General features: G+C 44.5%; 1 long non-coding RNA gene across 3 annotated transcripts in view; it reads left to right on the top strand.

Annotated features, from left to right (window-relative positions):
- The window catches only part of LOC118925440 (uncharacterized), a 206,841-nt gene that overhangs the window by 67,690 nt on the left and 118,694 nt on the right, over positions 1-20,457 (top strand). For 2 of the 3 annotated variants that reach the window (XR_008998167.1, XR_008998166.1), the window contains exons 1-2: positions 15,989-17,243; positions 19,089-19,205. This is a non-coding gene — a long non-coding RNA (uncharacterized LOC118925440). Of the gene's footprint in view, positions 1-15,988; positions 17,244-19,088; positions 19,206-20,457 lie in introns of those variants that run through there. The other variant, XR_008998165.1, reaches the window with a different exon arrangement.

Below are 20,457 nucleotides of genomic sequence, written 5' to 3'. Positions count from 1 at the left end.
CTACAAGCTCCTATTTGGGCTTTTTCTTCTGATTCCTCTTCTCCTGTTTCCCCACTCCTTCCCTCTGGTGTTACTTGCCACTCCCCTCAGCCTACTTTACCCCAATTTATGATGCAGAGAATATTTTCTCTTCCATTTGGAATGTAAGTGCCAACCTGTCCTTCAATTATTCAACAAATACTCATGAAGTACTACCCAAGACCTGTCTTGTTCTGAGCCTTGGGTGTTCAGAAGGCAGCCAAAGAGACGTCATACTCCTCCAAAGCCATCCAGAGAGAGAGAAGAGGCAGAGAGAAGAAACCAACTATGTGAACAAAGTGGATATTGAGATTTATTTGTTTATTCTGGGACTCTGCTACACTGTTTTGCTCAGTGTAGCTTTAGAGTATGTTTTAATGTGGTTGGGACATGACCCTTAGAACTGTTTTTAAGAGGATCAATTAAAGAGAGATACAGGGCAAACATGAATGGAAAAGGGGAACCTGGAGGAGCTTACTGGAGGGGCTAGGAAGCCTCCTTGCGATTGGTAAAGATTTTGTTGCCCAGGGAATTTTCCCAACTTCCTGGAGGGAGCTATGCTGACTGCACATATAGGAAACCTGAGGATTTCCTAAAGCAATTTGGGGGTAGTCCTAAAGTTCAGTCCCAGCAATGGGCTCTCCTCTCATGTCTAGAAAGAATTGGTTGACAACAGCAAAGTTCATATGACTGAAAAAAGTCCCTAGAATGGAGGAATGACTTTAGCCAGGGTACTAATCAAATTGGGTGGTAGCATCCTCAGTGCAATCCACTGATGCAAAGTTGATCACGCAAAGGAAAAAATCATCAAATTGCTCAGGCCCTCACTAACCTGCTTTCCTTGAATGTAACCCAGGTATGAAATACTCACATTTCTTAAGCAGCCTTTCCTTTTATTTTGTTTCCTAACAAGTTCTATTTCCTCTTAAAATTGATATAAACATTGACTTTTCATTGTTGTTGATGAATAATTTGTGATGTGGAGTCTTCCCATTTTTGAGTTTGAACCTACTACTGTACTTCCTAGCCTAAGTGGAAATTGATTTTGGGAAGTGAAAGGATATAATTCTGTTGAACGGTTTTCATTTTACAATGATAGCATGGTAGTAAATGAGGACATTAGAATAAACATCATGAGGTCCTGGCTCTGAGCATCAATAGTATTTTTTAAATAGCTATTAAGGTTATTGAGTTTTCCATTTTATAATGCCATTTGTGATTATGCTGAAATGAACATAAAAGAGGAGGCACTGGTAATATGGATTATTTCTTGATGTATTAAGGAGGCATATTTGATTCAGAATCCAAGATTTTGGTTTTAGATCTACCCCAACTAGCTGTGTTTCCTCAGTATGCCGTTCCTCTTCCACAAGTCTCAGTAGTACTGTCTATAAAATAAGGAAAAGAAGATTTGCTTTACTCATATTTCAGGTTGTTGGATGGACTGAAAAAGATAATGCACGGGAAGGCACTTACTAAAAGGGAAAGCATAATCGACCTTAAGATACTGCTTAGGGGTTTATTTCTATAAAATGCCAAGCAATTACCTAAAGGACACAAAACATTGGTCAAATTCCCTGTGAGTGGTACTTTGTAAATAACTTATTAAATCTATTAAATTCATCTTCAGAACTGACTAAAAGAGTCCAAATCATTCTATTTTATCATTTGTAGTAATGGTCACATCATGAGCAAACCCAGCCTCTTCTCTGGGTTTGTTTGTTTTTCCCAGCAACAACCAATTGCCCTTAGGTACCTGGGCACGGAGGACCTGATAGTGCGGACGAGTGGTTCCAAAACCTGAATCTGCATCCAACTCATAGGGTATTTTTAGAAAATGCTGATCCTGAGTTCTTACTTCAGACCTACTGAATCAGAATCCTCAGAGGCTGGGGCCCCCAAATCTGTTTCTACCCAGCTCCCCAGTGCTTCAGATGCATAGCTCGATTTAGGACTAAGCCTGCTGTAGGAACCACAAGATTCTAGTTGAGTCTCTTTGGTCCTCACTTTGATCATAAATAAAATGTCTGTATTTTTAAACTGCGATCAAAATCAAGAGCAGAGAAGCTCCAGATACTTCAGATCTGTAAACAATGAAGCATTTCAAGCCAATCCTAAGATTTCCACTGTCCTGAGAACTCCTCACTGCTTTTGTTTAATATTCAGGATTCTGAAAGCTTTCTTCTGAAATGACTTCCATAGTTACAGGAGTTTGGAACCCATTAAGAATCTATAACCTCTACATTGCCTTCCAGCTCTGACAGTCTTTGGTGATATAGCCACAGTTAAATTTTCTCAGAGAAGGTGGTATAAAACTTCTTCCTTTTGTTTCATGTTCTGGTTATTAAAAGTCAGCACAAATCTTCTACTTTGAGAGACCCGCTTTGAGTATAATTTGGATCTTCAAAGAACACTCCTCTGCCTCCTTGAAAAAGTTGTTAATGCCTCCTTGAAAAAGTTGTGTTAAAGCAATTAAATGTTATTTGTAGAAAAGAAAAAGCGCAGGCTGACTACTGAATAACAGGAATAGTGTTAAAAAAAACCAAAACAGTCCTTACCCTGGGATCAAAGCCAGGGAGAGGCAGAGTGATCATATGCAGGGGATGAAGGGGGAGGGGAAGAAAGGGAGGCATTAGAATGGCTTCGGCTCAATTAAAGATGCGATGTGCAATTTGGGGATAGTCGTCTGAATTCAGAACAATAGCTGGCAACAGAAACATGAATGGCCCCATGAGAACTCACAGAGCGAGAAACACTGGATTATGCATCTCTCTTCAGACAAGGGGCAAAATAAAGGAACAAAACAAACAAGTGGACATAATTGTTTGCCATTCAAGACAGACACAGACTGCTCGGCATATGGCGTGTGGACATTCTGGAATGCACGGGAGATCTCATTTGGAACGACTATTCTTGTTCCAGAGACCTGGGAGCCAGATGAGAATGGGTCTGACTGAAAGATGAGGTGAATTATCCTCTCCATTTTTTGATGCAGAACAGTATTTCTCAGCTTCATCACTCAAGTTATTCCCCAGACTTGGCTGCAGTAGACATTTATTGTTTCCAAAATTCAACTCTCCCACAAAGACCAAGATTTGCCATTACTGAAGGTATTTTGAAAATACACTATAGACTGGAGAGAATCCCCAAAAAGGAGATGCAGAAATCTTTGGAGTAACATTGGGAATGAGAGCATGGACTCCTTACGTACAAGTGCTGGGTGTGTGATGCCTCGTGCTTTTGCTGGCCTGTTTGTAGAGCTTTCAGACAATGGGGAGAATTGAGCTGTGCACATGGGCCTGTGAGAGGGAGCCTCATCATAGCCTGTAGGACTTTCTGGCTTAGATATGAGAATTCACAGAGCACCACATTCTCTGGGTGCAGGAAGGAGAAACAGGACATAGACATTAGCAAACCTAACTCTCCAAGTCTGTGTGTTTTGAGGGAGTTAGTTCATTGGGTCTGGGCCATGTTGCAAGGGGCAGACAGAGAAATTCTTTAGGCCAAATACATCTGGGAAATAGCTGAAATAAAACAGGCTCTTTCTTTTTTTTTTTAATTGCAGGACTTTTCATAACCTTTGGTCTTTTAGGAAAGGGATATTGTATGCAGCATTTTCCAAGTGTACTTGCTCATGGAAACATTTGTTTGCATGGTATCTCGTGGGACTAATGTTCTGTGGAATATACAACACAAATAAAAGAAACTGGGCCAAAGAATCTTAGGGACCTTAGTGTCTGTTTCCTCTTCTTAAAAATAAGATTATAGATCCTGGGAGAGAAAAGGATTTTCCCAGGACTATACAGATAGTTTTTGGCTCATGTTGGATGAGAAGTCAGGATATCATGTAGAAAAGAACAGGTCTTAGGAATTCAGATAGATCTTTCTGCTGTGTCACAGTGTACTGTCATTGCCCCTTTGTATAAAGGTTCAATGCTATTCTATAGTAAAGCTGAGATTAGGAAGGACAGGTAATCAGGGGCCATCTTCTGGAGGGGTTTGAATGCCAGATACTTTTGGATTTCACCTTGTCATGTTATGTTTTCATCTTGGCACTTATCACACCATATCATCCTTGTCTCCAGTGATGGATTATATTATTTTGTTGACACTTCTTGCTTCTTTTCCCACCTTTGCTATGGTGAGTGTAATCTACTTCCCTGTCCTATTGATGTTGGGCTTGGCCATGTGTTATGAACTGAATTGTCTCTTTCTAAAATTCATATACCACAGGACCTCAGAATGTGACTCTATTTGGCACTAGGGTCTTTAAAGAGGTAATTTAAGTTAAAATGACATCATTAAGGTAGGCACTAATCCAGTATGGTTGGTGTCCATATAAGAAGAGGAGATCTGGACACAGACATGCACAGAAGGAAGACCATGTGAAGACACAGGGAGAAGGCGGCCGTCTGTAAGCTGAGGAGGGAGGCCTCAGGAGAAACAGCAACTCTGTCTATACCTTGATCTTGGACTTCTAGCCTCCAGAACTGTGAGACAATAGATTGCTGTTGTCTAAGCCACCCAGTTTGTGGTACTTTGTCATAGCCCCCCTTGTAAACAAATACAATGTTTGTCTGAGACAGTGTTCCTGATTGGTAGGTGGCTGTCGTTCAAGGAGTCATCAGGAGTCCAGGCCTTTCCCATCTTGTGGCTCTTTCATCTTCAACACATGGCTTCCAATGTCACTGTGCTTGTCTACAGGAAGGTAGTAGGGAAGAGCATGGAGGAACACACTTTATTATGGGCTACATCTGGAAGCAGCGTACACCACTTAGACTCACATCCCATTGATTAGAACTCAGTCACATGGGCCCACCGAACACTAAGGATGCTGGGAACTGTAGTCTGGCTATGCACCAGGAAGAAGAGGATAAGATTTGGAGATTACCCAGCCAGTCTCAGCCCTATCTCTTAACCATCCCTTGTAATAGGTTGGATGAGAAAATGGAAATAATATGTCTTAGATCATACAGCTAGAAAGTTGGCTTATACTTTATACTTTTATAAAAGAAACCCATGCTTGTAAAAAAAAAGACATATAGAAGTGTGAATGTAAGAAGTAACAACCCCATATATTCCTCCTCTCTCAAAGCCAGGCCCCAGAGGGGACCAGAGCTCCAGCCCCATGGCCTCATGTGCAGTACCGTCCCATCTGCCAAGGTGGTGTGGCTGAGCTGAGTGAGGCAAGACTTCCTGCTGGCACTCAGATGAACGAGGGCACAGAGAGGGCGTCTCCTTCCTAATACAGAAGTCACTTTCCCTGCCCTAAAGGGGCCCAGCCTGGGACATCGCACTGATTTCTACACACAGACAACCTAATGAGTCTTCCACTTTTGACCAGTATTTATTTAGTGGCAAATGATTGAGGTCGATAAGTCAGAAAAGCACGAGATCTTTCTGGCTGAAATGATATTAGCTGGAGGAACAAACTAGACACTCAGAAACAGTGATTACTATTATTTTTAATGTTAGTGGCCTGGTTTAATTTTCTTTGCAAAATAAAAACATGATTTTGATAGTAGCTCCAACTTAAATATGAGAGTGGTTTTTGACTCCTTTACTTTTCTCATACTGGAAAATGTTGATTCTAACTCAGCCCTGTTAAAGTCTGGGGCAGTTTAAGGTTTTATTTTCTCATTTTAGTCAAAGAAGTGAATTTAGATGGATTATCATCAAGTCATCTCTTATGGGGAGCATTTGTTCTAAGCACAGGAACACCCCTCCGGTTTTGCTCTCTCTGACATTTGGAACACTCACCTTTGTTTTTTTGCTGTTTGATTCTCCTGGGTGTCTCTTATCTCCCAGGAACACTTGCCTTGCTCAAGTGCTATTGCATTGTTAGAAAATAGGTTTTAATTCTCTTAAGGTGAAACACTTCCCTCATTTACTTTTCATTCATTCAACCAACATTTATCATAGGCCTTATAGTGCCAGGTCCCCAGAGTGCCAACATGAATAGGACAGTCCCTGCCTTCCAAAACCCAATGTCTAGTAGGGTTGGTCCCATTGTCAGAGAAACTTGTACTGTGTATTGTGGGAAGCCTGGTTATCTTATCCTATGCTTCAGGGGCAGTTTAATGCATTGAATGAAAAGACTGAACATAATCTTGATATTCTTAAAATTCTGAAACATGTCTTCCTGGACATATACATAAATATAAATAATTTCCCTTATTATTGTAAAGGAGTTGGACAAGAAGTAAAGATGATATTTCTGGAAAACAGAGCATTACTCAAAGATGACATGGAGTGAATCATTGACCTTTACTTTATTAGATAGCAGCTCTCCATTAAATAAATTACTGAATGTGTCAGGGAAGTGCCTGATGGGAAATAGACTATATTCTGCCTTTTCCTTCTGTCCTTCCTTCCTTGCTCCCACCCTCCCTCCCTTCCTTTCTTTTTTCTTTAATTTAATATTTTTTGAAAACTTGGTGATTCTAGGTCCAGTATTTTCCAGTATAGACCCCACTTCACATAATTTTATTCTTTTAAAGTAATATGCTTTATTTAATATTTAACTAAATGTGATTTGATTTCTATATCCTTGTTAAACTTTTCACAAAAAAAGAACCCACAGCATAGAAAGAAGTAATTCTTGGTAGGCCTTGGGCTTCTCTTTCTGGCTTGGACAATATGGCCCCTAGCTGTGTTTAAGGTTCAGGGAAAGGCCAGTATGGGATGGTTTAGGGACACACAGGTGAAATAGGGCTCAGTTTTTGTTATAATGGAACAGGACAGGTAAGGTGGCAATCTAAATCTTCGTCACAAGGGCACAATTTGGTGAGTGCATGTCACATCCCTCATCAACTTGAGCCAATCTTTCAGGAAATATGTAAATAGTGAGAACTTACTTCATCCTCTTGATTTTATCCCTGCAATTTATATTCAAAACAACCCCTCTAACACAATGTTTCCCAAGAACTTGCTTTTTGTTGATTTGATAAAATCCAAGTCACTCAACTCACTGGGAGTTTCTGACCTCCTCTGTTGTATATTGTGGGGGTCAGGAAACTATGGCCACATACTTTTTAGGGCTCAAGGGCTAAGAATGGATTTTACATTTTTAAATGGTTGAAAAAAAATCAAAAGAAGAATATTTCATGACTTGAGAAAATTACATGAAACTCAAATTTCCGTGTCCATAAATAAAGTTTTATTGGAACTTAGCCATGCTCGTTAATTTATGTACCATTCATGCTTGCTTTTGCTACAATGGCAGAGTTGAGTATTTGTGATAGAGGCCATATGGCCCAGAAATAAAGCTGGAAATATTTATTATCTGGTCCTTTAAGGCAGCTTGGTAACCCCATGATCTATTGTTTGATGCACTAGTGGAGAAAAATTTTAAGAAGGCATATGAACACCTGGCTCTGAAATCTCTCCTAAAGAAGGAATTGTCTTTGGAAAAGTCTTCCAATGGACCATCACTCCAGGGTAGGTTGGGATAGCACCCAGCTACTTTGCATAAAAATGGAGGAACATCTGCTGGTGGGAATGTAAACTAGTTCAACCATTGTGGAAAGCAGTATGGAGGTTCCTCAAGAAACTCAAAATAGAAATACTATTTGATCCAGGAATTCCACTCCTAGGAATTAACCCTAAGAATGCAGCAGCCCAGTTTGAAAAAGACATATGCACCCCTATGTTTATCGTAGCACTACTTACAATAGCCAAGCAATGGAATCAACCTAAGGGTCCATCAGTAGATGAATGGATAAAGAAGGTGTGGTACATATACACAATGGAGTATTATTCAGCCATAAGAAGGAAACAAATCCTACCATTTGCAACAACATGGATGGAGCTAGAGGGTATTATGCTCAGTGAAATAAGCCAGGCGGAGAAAGACAAATACCAAATGATTTCACTCATCTGTGGAGTATAAGAACAAAGGAAAACTGAAGGAACAGGACAGCAGCAGAATCACAGAACCCAAGAATGGACTAACAGTTGCCAAAGGGAAAGGGACTGGGGGGTCAGGTGGGAAGGGAGGGATAACAGGGAATAAGGGGCATTACGATTAGCACACATAAGGTAGCGGTGGGGGCATGGGGAAGGCAGAATAGCACAGAGAAGACAAGTAGTGATTCTATAGCATCTTATTACGCTGATGGACAGTGACTGTAATGGGGGTGGGGGGCTTGATAATGGGGGAATCTAGTAATCACAATGTTGCTCATGTAATTGTATATTAAGATACCAAAAAAAAAAGGACTTCCTACTCAAAATGGAGGAACACGCCCCTGTCCATATACCTCCTTGTCCAGCTGGAAATAAGATGGTCCTTGCAAAGTGTATTCAGGTTTGAATCCCAGCTCTCTGTAACTTTGGGCTATTCACTTAACCCTCCTGAGTTTCAGGTTCTTTATTTATAATAGTGGAACAATCATCAAATTTACCTCTCAGGTTTGTGTGAGGATACAACGAATTAATGTATGTAAAGCACTTAACATATAGCCAGGCACATAGCAAGCTTGTAATTTCTTCTAGAGATAATTTAGGATGATTGTTATGTTCATAGCACATAGGAAAACCAAATGAAATAATATATGTGACGTGCCAGTGAAATCCCTTTTACAGTCCAATGGAAGACATGATATTCAATCCTTCTTGGACTGAGGTCTGTGATCCAGTCTGATCTACAATGTCAGAGATGTGCAGATGTACGTCTGAAGCCAGAGCTGGCAACCAAGCTCCCTGAAGGGACTCAGGTAGTGTGGCACTTGGATGGGAAGGGTGAGCATGCTTAATAACAGGTTTCAGCACAAGCTGTGACCTTACACAGAGCTGGCAGCAATTAGTGGAGAGGGATCCTGGCTCCTCAGATGTTTGGACAGGAAGAAATGGCTTAATGGTGCCATGTGAGGTATATTTAGAAAGAATCTAGTGATAGTGATGGCTGTTTGATTGATTCTGAGAAAATAAGCAATTCCCAGGAGATGAGACTATTTAGCCTCACACAGCAGAAGCCAGGGGACACTAAGGGATCTTTTTTGATGATGATGAGTAGTTTTGACCTTTTATCCTTAGCAAAGATTGTCCACTGATTATTAATTTATAGCAAACACTATTGGTGGCCTCCAAGCTGCTTTTGAGTCCCGTGTTAAATGAGTGTGCACCATTATGCATATGAGGAGTTGTTCTGAGCTTGGATTCCAGAACCAGAATATGCCAGATTCAAACCTTGGCTCTGCCATTTATTAACCGTGACCTTGGTCAAGTGACTTCACCTGTCTGTGCCTTAATTGACTCTTCTGTAAATCAGAGATCATAACACCTATTTGTGGTAGCAGCTGGCCCCAGTGATCCCACCCACTGGCACTCACACCCTTGTGCAGACCTCTCTGACACTGAACCAGGGTTGTCGTGTGGCCAGGAGAATACACCAGCAGCGACAGTGTAGCTTTGACATAGGTTAGAAAAGACATTGTAGCTTTAACCTTATTCCCTGTCTTTCTTCTCTGTCTCCACCGTCTCTATGCCTCTCCTTTTCTTGGATTACTTGCTGGGTGAAGTAAGCCAGATGCCATGACATCTGTAGAGAGGCCCATGTGGGGGGAAACTGAGGCCGGCCAACACTCAGTTGAGTGAATTTGGAAGTGGATCCTCTGGCCCCAGATGATGGCAGCTCTGGCCAATGGTTCAGTCCTTGTGAGAGACCCTGAACCACAAAACCTGCCACACAGTAAACACCATGTAAGTGTTTGTCAAATACATAAATTTACTCATAAAATACATCCCAAACTGGGGGATTAGGGTCAGGGAAGTGCCCTTCTGGTTGGTCAAAACCCAGATAGTCAAGTCTTGGCTGTTTCAAAATCAAAGGCTTCTGCTTTCTTTAAGGCAATCTTGCCTGTTTTTATAACTATCTGAAATAAGGAGGAGACCCTGATTTATATTTCCCACAGAGGAGAAGAGAGATTGAAATGGTAAGTGCCAAAGAAATTAAAAGTCATTTCGGTTTTTCAATTCATTACTTCTGGAAAAAAACCTCGAGCCCAGCTTCATTACTAGTGCTCCATTTTAGTGCTGATGATAATTGCAAAGGCAGTATTTTAAATTAGAATGTATAAGACCACATGTAATTAACCTGTACAGAAGGGCTGAGACTTCATATTAGACTATTAAATCTATCCCAGCAGAATCACTAATGCTGAGCAATTGATGTGAAAATACTGTATGGGCAGAGTAAAGAAGCTGGATGCTAATTACCATCCACGAAAATTTAGCACACTCCTCGGATGTAGTTAAGAGTGGCAGACTGTTTCCTCTGGCCCTTAACCCACTCAAAGCTGAGAATGCAAATCAGCTCAGATTGAATACTTTACACAACCTGGAGTTTCAGGCAAGAGGGGGTTCTACTGCCACTGTGTGAAGGTCAGCGGACCCTCAGACTGTTTGGGTGCTGTGACGGTTGGTAGGTCTAGCTTGTGAGCATGTCTGGGGGGCCTGGTGAGCACCCCAGGAAGAGCCTGGTCGTAGCACCTCCTAACACAGTGGGCATGTGCTGCTCCCTCTACAGCTTGCATTTTGGGTACCATCCTTTCACACATTCTTCTCTCAGCTCATCTCTATTCTATTTCTTCTTGCTTTTGCCCTGCAATGTCCATTTTCTTTCCCCTTTTCACTGAGACATTCAAGTGGCCCGCAAACACCTACCCGTTTACACAACAAAAAGTAACAAAAAATTGTTAGCAACGAGTTACGTTTATTTATTCTCTGGGGCTGAGAAGGCAAGCTGGTGATCAGAATCCAATCTCTGCTTAGGGTAATGTGGGTGTAACCAGACACAAGACTAAATTACATTTCCCAGACTCCCTTGCAGTGAGTTATGGCCAAGTCCCTCCACAGCACTGTGAGGGGAAGTGATGTGTGCTGCTTCCAGGCTGAGCCCTTTAAAAGAACAGGTGTGTAACCTTCCCGACTGCCCCCCTCCCTTTGTTGGCTGGATACAGATGATGATATGGCCCTAGATCCACAAAATGGCATGAGTCTGGGTCCCTGAATCACCATGAAAAGGCCAAGGCCAGTCAGGTTCATACTCCCGGATCTCTCATGTGAACAAGAAATATTTTATGTTTGAAGCATTTTAAGTTCTATTTGTTGTATCCCTTTAGCTTACCCCTACCAATTTTTACATGCATTATCTCGTGTAATTCCCTTTACAACTTTACTAAGGTTATTATTCACTTTACAGAAGAAGAAACAAATGCTCAGAAATTAAACAATTTGTCCAAGGACACCAGGATAGTAAATGATAGACCTGGGATTATTTCAACCGGACACTGCGGAATTGATAAAAAAGTTTAAGATGTTGTCTCTGAATTCTAGAAACCTACTGGTTATAGAGGCCATGTTCTTTGTGACAAGAGGAATCAGAGAACCATGGGATTCTGATTGTTTATAGCTGCCATCCATTCCAATTGGTTCTTTACAGTTGCCAACCGTTCCAATTGGTTGTTTACAGCTGCCATCCATTCCAATTGGTTCTTTACAGTTGCCAACCATTCCAATTGGTTGTTTACAGCTGCCATCCATTCCAATTGGTTGTTTACAGCTGCCATCCATTCCAGTTGGTTGTTTACTCTCTTGTGGCTATTGAGATTCTATGGAGCCCCAGAGTGAAGAGGACCCTAACTGTGAAAAGCCATTCTAGTTCTTTCGAATGTGCATGATGGGACTGGACCAACGCTTGTGGGCGTTTTTGTTGCAGTGAAGCAAATTTGAGTCTTGTTTTTTTTGGGGAATGGGGTGAAGGTGGAAGTAGGGGGGATAGTCGGGTCAGCCTCATGTTGCTTGATTTGAGGTATTTTGGTCTAACTTGGTTAAAATCAAACTGAGAAATGAATATTGGCACTTTCTTCAGGTCTCAGGTTGGGATCCTTCATGTGTGTTTGTGTGAAGTAACTTATTAAGGATGTTCTCCCGGGCAGACAAGTAAGGGAGTGGGGGAAGCAGGATAGGGGAGGAGAGGAAGCTAAGCAGGGGGTGAGATTTCAGGTGATGTTCTAGCCTGAGCCTAGCCTGGGAGGGGGACCTGGTGGCCAGTCACCCCCCAGAATTCACCCTCAGTGCAGGAGCACTGGGCTCTCCTAGTTTTCACCAGGCAGGCCTTGGCTCCCCTGGAAACCCCCAGGCACTTCCCGGCCTCCAGGCGTGCGGCCCACGTAGCTGTAGTTTCCTGTCCTCTGCAGTGTGGCCAAGCAAAGCACCGGGTGGGGAGGCTCACACAGAACCTAAGAAGGATCTGGGGGATCTGAGGGGATGTGGGTGGACACTGGCAGGAGCTGCTGCACCTCAGGAGAGGGCCCTTGTACCCAGAAGCTCGTGGCCCGCCGCACTCCTCTTTCTTGCCTAGACTTCCCCTCCTCCCTGTGCTAGTCTGTGCCTCCAGCCAGAGGCCCCCCTCTGCCATTGCTTGACTCTATCTTCCTTTCCATGCCTTTATACCTTCCTTCCCTTTGCTGGGAATGACTCCTCCTCTGTCCTCCTCAGTAACTCGAACGGAAGGTACTCCCAGTGCCCATTCAGAGGCCACCTCGCATGCAGCCTTTCCTCAGCTCTTCAGTCCGAGGCATCTGCCCATGTGCCTCTGCCAGCACTTTGTACATTCTGGTGGCATCAGTGCTGGCTGCAGAGGGGCGGTCACACACTCTCCATCCTTCCTCTCACCATTCACACAGCAGTAAGTTTGACAGGAAGTGAGGAACCAGAGAGCATATGCCAGTGGGAGCTAAGAAAGAGATGAGCACCTCGGGTGCTAGCCTAAGCAGCACCTTGTGCCAATCAGGTATAACAGCCTCTCTGGGTGGACACAGCCCTGAGCAATGTACGTGACTAGGCAACGGTGCACCCCTTGGCTGGTCCCTCTCTGCTGAGTACAGCTCACACAGCTGTACACTGTGGCCCTCCCTCACACGCTCTTCCCTGTGTTGGGCCCTGAGGGGGGTGGTTAGGGATATAATTGGTGGAATCATAGGGGAAAGGAACTGTTGTCTGGATTCTCAGAGGACAGCCAGGAAATTGTTAGCATAGTATATACGAGGAAGGATGGCATTGCCTGAGGGAGATGTGGCCTAGGCCACCTCAGCCCTTGGCACGGGATGGTCACTTCTGATGGTACTGTGGCAGGTTTAAAAACTTGCCACAAATTCCTTGATGCAATTGAGAGGTGGAACAAATTCCCTGTGAATCTTAGTGGCCTCGGTGACCCACCTGCAACCAGGAGAATGCAATGGAAATGACTTCCGGCGCCAGGTGAGAAGAAGCCGTGTACTTTCTACTTTTGTGTCTTGGAACTTTTACGTGGGATGTTCTGTCTCAGAACCCCGCTGCCTTGCTGTGCGAAGTCTGAATACATGGAGCGGCATGTGGAGGTGCTTGCTTCAAGGAACGGCCCAGCTGAGCTCCAGCTCATAAGAGTGTCAACTGCCAGTCACTGTGGACGTCCAGCCCGTTGGGCCTTCAGATGACAGCAGCCCCAGCTCCTACCTGAGTGCACCTGCATGAGAGGCCACCCAGTTACTTCTTTCCCCAATTCCCAACCCACTAAATCATGAGCAAAAGAAAATGGCTGTTTCTAACCACTAAAAATTGTTTTAGGGTGATTTGTTTGCAGAGTAGGGGCATAAGATTGCTTCTACATCCCCTCGTGTCATTAAGTTAAAATCTGAGCCTTGGTTGAAGATTTTAGAGGGGATACAGAGAATCCCTTTTGATTGGAGGTTACTAAGCTCCAGTCAAATTAGTTTAATTAGTTTAGAAAATGATGGCCCCACATGTGGAGTTTAGGGTCACAGACTCAGGTAATAATAAAATGTTACTTTGTCGAAAGAGTTTTGTGTTGAGGTCTGGGTGGAGAGAATAGACATTTTCAGTGGAACCCCCTGGAGTTGCCTCACTGATTGCCCTGTGTTTTAGCTCATATTTTTGGTGACATTTCACACATATCTGAGGCTGGGAAGGCTCAGATGTCAATGGGATAAGTTCAGAGGCTGCTGTTGCTTGCGTTGTCAGTAAGGAAAGCAGAGCTCTACTAGTAAGATTTAAAACGTCTTTTAGTTTTTTGCAGTTGGTTAGATCCACCTGAGGAATGTTGTATACCTATGCACATTAAAGGAGAAAAAGTGAGAACAGAGAAGGGAAAAAATCCCTAAACTCTTTAGTAGAGTCTGACATTACCGTTTTAAAAATTCTTAGCTAACACTCCACTGAGTTGTGCTCTATGGAGTCTGTGCCGTATTTGGTTTATCATCCAGAAACCTTTCAGGGAGCTTGGAGATGTGGAGGAAGACAAATGAGAATCCCACGTGAAACCTTCAGTGAGCAGAGTTGCCAAGATATTTGGGGTTCAAAGTTGCATAATTTCATTTTCTTCTTTCATTTGTCTGGGATCGAAAAAACGAAAATGGGATTTAGGGATTCAAAGAGATTATCACATGAACAGAATTTATGTTCAGTTTTGTATAAACAAGCACACTTCACGAAATTAATGAAACCCATTGAGCTTTAATATTCCATGGGCTCAAACTTAATGTGCTTTATTTGACATTTATTTGGAATGGTTCTCGTGTTGGAGGCATAGTTATTCCTATGTCCTAACTGGCTGCTCAGTTAGATAGCCTGGTCATGTTTGGCTGATTTAACATGTCCTCTGAGGGGGAGGGTCACTGCAGATCTAGTATTCGGGCTTAGTCCATGACTTGGGGGGTGTCTCAGATTGATTTATTAAGCTCTTTTCTTCAATTTCCAGGTTACACTGTGGTCCTAAAAGACCAGTCTTCCAGCATATTAGTCCAAGTGGGGTACAAAAGCAGGGCATGTGTGAATGGAGCAGTGCAGTGGGGAGGGGGATGCACAGCTCCAGTTTTACTGTTGTTCCTTAGCTCCCCAGGGCAGCAGGGGATACAGGAACCACCCTGGGCTATAGGCAAATTCAGTCACATTTGTCTTCTAACCTCTTCAAGAAATTATTGGTGTTTTTTTTCTTCCAATCTTTCATGTTTTCTTTCCTTCTTCCTGTCCCTCTGGGTTTGTCTAACAGAGGTCTGGCATTAAGAATGTACACTTAAGATACTTTAGGAGCAAATTACACTTTTACAGCATTGAGTTTAAGTGATAGAGGTTGCAGCAAAAGACATGAGCTGGAATCAGGTTGTACTCCGACATCAGAGAGGAGCTCAAATGGTGGCTATGGTGACCAGTCTGCTCAGGTGGACATCCTACAAATTGTCAGAAGCCCTGAAACGAGCTTTTGTAGATTCCTAGGCTCTCATCCGTATTTTCTAGAATTCACAGAATTTGCCCTGAAACTCCAGGCTTATGATTTGGTTGCAACAATTGCCATTAGCAAACTATGCTACCTGGGATTTATGATTATGGTTTTGGGTACAAGGTCATACCATATTAAGAGTGCCATATTTTGGCATTAACCACAGGCTATGTTATAAATAGGAATCAAATGTTTGGTCTATGGGGGGTCTATGGGCATGCTCATTTACTTGACATAAAGCCAGGATTAAACCCAGCATGCCTGTCTTACTATGCTGATGGACAGTGACTTCAATGGGGTATGGGGGGGACTCGATAAAATGGGTGAATGTAGTAACCACAATGTTTTTCATGTGAAACCTTCATAAGAGTGTATATCAGTGATAACTTAATTAAAAAAATTAAAAGACTATATAAAAAAACACCCCCAAAAGACCCAGCATGCCTGTTGGTAAGACAGCACACTATCTAACCTCCTTCTAACTCTGGTTAATACCTCTGAAGAAGAGTCTATTGGTTAATGAAGGAGTGAATGAATTTGACAATTGTGGATAAAGTGAAGGTTCCTGTGGCCAGGATTCCCACCTGGCCGTGGTTGGCTGGCTCACTACACACGTGTGGGAAACAGGTTGTTATTGACGCTATATAAAGAGCTCCGCCCAGTGCTCTGGGTTGCTGCACGGCTGCAGGAGAGCAGAGGCTGCAGTGGTGGCAGCACTGAGGACAGAGCCTGAGATGGCTGTGAGCAGAGAGCTGGGGGCAGAGAGGCCCAGAGGCAGAGACCGGCTTGCTGCAGGCAGACTCACTCTGAGGGGATGGGATTCTAGTGCTTGACCTGCCACTGTGGGAATAACGTTGGGTATAAACCTTTTCACCCCAAGAATGTACCATTGTCATTCCTTGGTCTCATTAAATCCATAGTGAACTTGCCTGGGGCTGAAACCCATTGGCAAGACAATTGGTGACAGTCAGCAGGGTTCATTGTTGACCAAGGAAAAGAACAGGCTGTCCTCATGGGAGGGGTGCTTCAGCGGGTTGCCCCTATGGACTGGGAGATGTTCAAGCGTTCCCTAGTGGACGTGTGGTCCGACATGGTTCGCCTCCCAGAGGACTGGGCCCCACCCCAAGACTGGGAAGGGGTGGAGGCAACATGTGAGGCAGTAGAGTTGGCCCTCAGCAAAATAGGGAATTTGTTAGAGAAACAGAGTGCCCGTGGGACTGCAGGAACGGTGGGGAGTTTTTTCCTCACAATATTGAGAAAAGCTGAAAGGGAGAAAGAGGCCCTCCTGCAGGAAGCACAAGAAGAGGCAGCCCAAGAACGTGAGCTGTGAGGTGCTGTTGAGGTGAAGAATTTGTTGGTGACTGAAATGGCGTCACTACGAGGTGCTGTGGAAATGGTACAGGATGTCATGGTGGCCTGAGAGGAAGCAGCACGAGAAGGAGCAGCACGAGAGCACAGGCTGCCAGGTGTCCTGGGGCAGGTGAAGGGTGTAGCGGTGCCGTCAGCCCCAGGAATGGAAGAGCGGAGGTCTGACGAACAGGTGGGGGTGGAGGGCCTGTGGTGCTGGAGGCATCAGCTCCTCCTCTGCTGAAAGCTGGTGGAAAGCCCAAAAGAAAATAAAGATCTGGCAACCGCGGGTTCCTCCAGGAGAGGTGCAGCGCCCCCCTCCCCAGGTCGTGGAGCACTCTATGCTCTGCTCCCATCCTCAGGCTCAAGCAATGAAAGCACAAATGGAAATAACAGTCTGCTATTTGAAGGAAGAATTTAAAGCGCCCCGTGAAGGTCACGAGAACCCAGAGTGGGTTGATTTGATAAAAGCAGGAGAGGACGGAAAGTCAAACAGAATCTTACTGGAGCAGTGGTTCTGGGGATGAAGCAGAAGCCATAGACAAAGCAACAAGATCAGCCTGTGTGTCTGCAAGACTTTCTGCTGGAGGGGCTGGAGGAGGTGGGTATTGTAAGGCCCACCCATGGTCCTTTAGGTTAACTCCTTTGAGTAGCACTAGTTTGAATACAGCCAGGATGACCACTTGGTGGCAGTGGATCTCCTCAGGCTTGAGGGTTATTATAATTTGTTGTAATTTTGGTTATTTGTATATTGTCATAGCCTCTTGTTATGTTATGGAATTTGGTTACAGTGTTCCAGCTTCCTTGCACAGGGACCATTGCAGAAGATTAAGGGCACAAAGATTGAGAGGCGAGAATCCTGGAGGGGTGGAGTGTGGAAAAAGTGGGGGTTCCTATGGCCAGGATTCTCACCTGGCCCTGGTTGGCTTGCTCACTACACACGTGTGGGAAATATGTTATTGACTCTATGTAGAGCTCTGCCCTGTGCTCTGGGTGACATGGTGGCATGGACCCCCTATGGCTGCAGGACTGCAAGACTGCAGGAGAGCAGAGGCTGGAGTGGTGGCAGCGCCAAGGACAGGGACTGAGACGGCTGTGGAGGCAGAGAGGCCCACAGGCAGAGACCAGCTTGAGGCATGCAGACTTGTTCTGAGTGGACGGGATTCTAGTTATTGTGCAGCCACAGTGGGAATAAAGTTGGGTAAACCCTTTCACCCTAAGAATGTTCCATTGTTATTCCTTGGTCTCATTGAATCATAGTGAACTTGCCTGGGGCTGAAACCCACTGCCAGGACAAAAGTATTCGTAAAGAACCTGTTAAGTCCCAGGCACTATGCTAGGCATGGGCATAGGTCAGATGAACAAATGAGCCTCTTTCCTCAGGGAGTTTAGAGTTGAATAGGGGAGATAGAAACTCACTCGAGACATAACCCCAGCACAGAAGGGGGTCATGAAGGACATACACAGGGAACCATGATCACCATACCCAGGAGGGACAGGACGGGTGGCTAGGGAAGGCCTCTCTGAGGGGGTGGCATTTTCCTCATCCTGAAGGATAAGAAGGTACTATCCTTGAGAAAGAGCGGTTAAGAGGGTGGGGGAAAGGGGCTGACAATCTCAGTGAGGAGGGGTTTGCACTTCCCAGGGAATGTTTTGAGGATAATTTATTCCAGCCCTCTGATGTATTGACTATCTGAGCCTCAGCTCTGGTGGGGAATTTCCCTACTCAGTGGACGGGGTGAAGGAATTTATTCGGGAGCTGAGGGCCCTTGCTGGCCACACCTGCTTTCACCTTTACAGGCAGGTTTAACTTAAAGGGGTCTCCTGGGAGTTCTTGGATGCAGCCTACGCCCTGTCCCCAGCTTACTCTGACTCCCCTCTTGAAGGCTGTTTCCTGCTCTTTGGATAAAGGCATCAAGAAGCGTTGGGGGTAGAGGGTCTGTGCACGACACCATTTTGCCAGGGCAAGTGGGAGGGGGCTGGGCCTGGGCTATTCAGCCGTCCCAGATCTTGGGGGAAGTGGCGTCGGCCCCTGAGTGTGCACAGAAAAGCTGGGGAAGCAGTGCTCCTCAACTGCCCCGTGGGCTCTGGCCCCACTGAAACCACTCCTCTTTCTTGGGCCACACACCTAAAGGTGGGGCAATCCCAAGCACCAGCGAAGAGGCGCGGCCCACTCGCACATACATGTATGATGAAGTCATGCACATGTGCGAGCACATCATTCTAGCGGAGATGGGGCAGAGTTTCCACAGGTTTTCCAAGCTCGTTAAATTTTAAGAAAATATCTCAAAGCCTCCATTTATCTTTTAGAAGGTCAGTTTCTTTCAGAGGCCTTCTACATCAAGGTTATTTACATAGATTTTGCTGGAGGGAAGGGTATTGCTTATCCAAAAGAAAGTAAATCCACTTTTCTCCTGTTTTTTTTTTTTCTTCATTTCTTCTCAAGAGAGTTTGAGTTACTCAGCATCCGTCTTTCTGGAATCTGACTCTGAGCCGCAGTGCTTCGTGTCCCTGATCACATGGCCTCTAACCTGTGGCTCACCCAAATCCCTCACGTCCCGAGGTAAGCACGTTTTCACTTGTTAGTGTATCTGCGGGGGACTCATAGGGCATTTTATTGTACCTAACGTCAGAAGAGATTTAGGGAGAGTTTCACCAACCGTAAATCAATGCCTTGAGGCTTTGGGAGTATCCCTTCTTGTCTTTTCTTTTGGAATTATGCAGTTTAGTCCTTCTGGATATAGTTGAGCAAAATCTCAAACTGGAAACTAATTGAAAGTAATCCCCAATACAACTCCAGACTTTCTTGAGCCTCTCTGTCAGCAAAAAGAATGAAGTCCACTTTTCTCCCCACCAATAAATGCACATCCCTCCGGTTCATCTTCGCCTGCCCTGATTTGGGGGACAACACAGTGTTACAACCCTAGGTCGGGGTCAGCTCAGTTTGTCTCTAAAATGTCCTGGCATCCACTGAGTCATCACTGAATGCCCAGGACTGAAGTGCCTGCTGCGCCATGGCCTGTGCTTGGTGCTGGTGATGTAACACTGTTCTGGAGACAGCCTCCACCTTGGGGAAAGTTAGGCCTGCCCCAGGAGAGGGACAGAGAATTAACCAGAGAATGAAATGACAAGGACCATATATATATATAGTATGTGTGTGTGTATATATATATATATATATATATATATATATATATATATATATACATACATAGACACACACAATAGGACTCAGAGGTGGAAGAGAAAATCCTTCTGCAGTGAAGTGGAGGAGGCAGTGGGGTGATTTGTGCCCTGGGGAGATTTGACAATGTTTGGACACATTTTTAATTGTCCAGATTGGGTGTTGGGGTTGCCACTGATGTCTAGTCGGTAAAGGCCAGGGATGCTGCTAAACACCCTGTGCTGTGCAGGACAGCCTAATGCATGAAGGAATTATCTGACCCCAGGTGTCAAGAGTGTCAAAGCTGAGAAATAATCCGATAGGATGGTTGAGCCGGGCCTTAAAAGATGACTGGAGTCTACTAGAAAGCCACTAGGGAAGGCCATTCTGCTCAAAGCCTTCACTCCACCACTAGCTCTGGGGACCCGAGAAGGGGCAGGACAGAGAAGAGATGAGGCCCTGGGTTTGGTGGGGGGTGGGGGGGGTGTTCTGAGTGGGTTCAGATCTGATTCTAGGTGGTTCCTGTACCCACTGTGGTGCAAGTCAGGGGTGGTGGGCAGGAGAATGATTTTGCCTTTTGATGTCAGCTTAAAAGGGAGAATTGAGGAATTTGTCCTTTTGGCCCCAAAAGGGTGGGTGTTCAGTTTGCCAG

The sequence above is a fragment of the Manis pentadactyla genome, chromosome 6 (assembly GCF_030020395.1).
Source record: "Manis pentadactyla isolate mManPen7 chromosome 6, mManPen7.hap1, whole genome shotgun sequence".
Taxonomy (NCBI): domain Eukaryota; kingdom Metazoa; phylum Chordata; class Mammalia; order Pholidota; family Manidae; genus Manis; species Manis pentadactyla.
This window is presented reverse-complemented; position numbering and strand designations above follow the sequence as displayed.